General features: G+C 32.5%; 1 protein-coding gene across 1 annotated transcript in view; it reads right to left on the reverse strand.

Annotated features, from left to right (window-relative positions):
- The window catches only part of LOC106475802 (zinc finger protein 346-like), a 7,175-nt gene extending 5,933 nt beyond the window's left edge, over positions 1 to 1,242 (reverse strand). Inside the window, exon 1 of the mRNA XM_013936478.2 lies at positions 1,116 to 1,242. The gene's annotated coding sequence lies outside the window, so the exon portion shown is untranslated. The remainder of the gene's footprint in view (positions 1 to 1,115) is intronic.
- Between the last annotated feature and the right edge of the window lie 1,420 nt (positions 1,243 to 2,662).

Consider the following 2,662-nt stretch of genomic DNA (forward strand, 5'->3'; position numbering starts at 1 on the left):
CTCGGCTGTGTGGATGGAGTTATGTTTCATCTATTGCTCGGCTGTGTGGATCAAGTTAGCAATTTACTGGAATTTTTCTTTTCACTGTTACTATTAATTTCTTTGGTTTTTGAGGTTACATTATTTATGATAACTTTGAATATTTTAAACTAATTTTAAGAGTTATTTAGTTTTTGTTAGCCCAACATTAATGTTATTGATAATAATGTGTAATATTTTTGAATATTTCATTTCATTTTGTACACTTAGAAAGATTACTTTGTACTGTTAGCTTAGTGTATAAATTGACATCCAGTGTAACTTGCTATATTTTGTGAATCATTAACAGTGCTGTAGTGGTTGTTCCCCAAAACTTTCTTCTCAAAGTTATTCACACATCATGAAGACTTATATAAGGGGCTTCCTTGATGACAGCAGTTTTTTTCTAGTGAATATAGTTTTTCTTATAAACGCTCAAAGCTCAGTAGTTTGTGTAGTGAATAAAGGTTGTAAAAAGAAGTCTTGCATATTATCAGTACTGTAGAACTTTAATAAAAATCAAAATGTAATAATTCTAACGTCAGTACTTACTGGTAAGATATTATAAAATCCTGGGAAGACATATTATCACCAACGCAAATTTAATTGAAAAACTGCACTTACCTTGTGGACTTATCAAATATCCTTATCAGTACATTGAAGTTTGAACTCAGTTGTATACTATATCATATATGGTAATTATAAGTAGCCTTACATTTTAATAAAAATTGATGAAAAATGTATTACTATAAAACCAAAGAGTAATTGATTAAGTAACACTTTTTGTAGATGTTTCCCAAAACTGGTAAAAGCTGTACTGTAGACTATAGTGGTATTCCAATTTCCAGTGCTATCAACACAACAAAAGATACTTATATATAATTTAGCTTCTTTTTCCTTTATTTGTACTTACCGAGATTTAGTAATTACTATTACTAAGTTACGGAACACAGACACTAAAAGTAAAAAAAAAGCACATTTACATGATACGCTTTATTAATATTAAGTACTATCTTAGTTAGTAGCCTAGGCTAAAGTAAAAGTTTCTCATTACAGTAATTTCTATGACACACGAGTGTAACTTATTAGAAACTTACCCTTTTAAATACTGTTCGTACTGCAACTTTAAAACAAATCGTCTCGTGATCCACAATTACACTCTCCAACTCGCGGCTCAGTTAATTGTGGTTCAATTTTTATCTATTTTTCATAACGAAACCAAAACTAAACACTAGAAACGAAACATTGCGCAACACGCTCGTCCAATCACAAACTTAAACGTAAGGCCAGCGTGTTTACCCAGATAATGTTTAACCGGTTACATCATCACGTCTGAGTATGGTTTAATACATCATGTTAATACAGTGGAATTTTTACTGTTAAACCCCTCTTTCAGATTACCTTAGCTAGATTTTATTGTAAGCTTTTGATTGCCTATCGGTGTTTTTGTTTAGCTGTCAGTTGTTGGTTTTTATAATTGACAACATACGTTGCATGCCATTTGTTAGTTAGTGAAATAATCTGGTAGCCATAGGCGGTGGGTGTGCCGCCCAATCTCATCCCCCATAGCACATATGCACATGCGTGATACATGAACAATATGTCTGCCAAATCTCATCCCCTGCTCATACCATTAAATTAGGTAATATTAGTGCTATTTCATTCCTTATTATAGAAATTTGGTATTGTTTGTTTACATTTATGAGGGCAATTTTGTTCGTATACTTATTTTAATTCGTAAATACTATAGGCTATAACTACTTTCACTCAATATAAATTGACAAACGATCACCATGATTGTCACTCGTTTTGTCCTATAGTGTTAACCTAATCGTAAACGTATCTTAAACAATATATTTTAGTTCATGTTAGTGCTATTTCTTTTCGTATTATAGAAATTTGGTATTGCACATTTACTATAGCTACTTTACTCAGTATCAACTGACAAACGTGCTGTTCACCACGCTTGTCACAACAGTTAGTGTTAACTAGTAACAATTCAATGTGAGATATACCTATTGTTATAAATCTATTTATTTGACAGTAAATTTAAGATAGCTGTTTGTTTGTAACATTTGTAGTAAACAATCGATGTGTTCGGAGGAAAACGAACTTTCACAATAAAAAGATTGAAAACATAACATTATTTATAACAGAAGAGGACTGTTTGTTTGTTTGTAATTAAGCACAAAGCTACACAATGGGCTATCTGTGCTCTGCCCACCACGGGTATCGAAACCTGGATTCTAGCGTTGTAAGTCCGTAGACATGCCGCTGTGCCACTGGGGGGCAACAGAAGAGGACAGAGATCCCATGTTCAGTACGTAAGCAAAATGAAAGCATTACATCATTTCAGCCATAACGATAACTTAACCAAACCTAAAACACATAGAAAGTAAAGGAATAACAAATGTATTTATTAAAAATGTGCAATTTAAAAGAAGACTTCGTATTATTCAGGAACTACCGATTAAAGGAACTCTCCACAAATAACTTTCACCAACTGGGCAAAAGAAAAAAATCCACCTTCAACCCTGCTCGTATGGGAGAGTAAATTACGAAAGTAATTAATTGTAGTTGTGCTTGTTGACATTGGTGAGTTTGTCTAAGAGAAGTTGTGAGAAAGAAAACAAAGCTGAAAATA

Source organism: Limulus polyphemus, unplaced genomic scaffold, assembly GCF_000517525.1.
Source record: "Limulus polyphemus unplaced genomic scaffold, Limulus_polyphemus-2.1.2 Scaffold9196, whole genome shotgun sequence".
Taxonomy (NCBI): domain Eukaryota; kingdom Metazoa; phylum Arthropoda; class Merostomata; order Xiphosura; family Limulidae; genus Limulus; species Limulus polyphemus.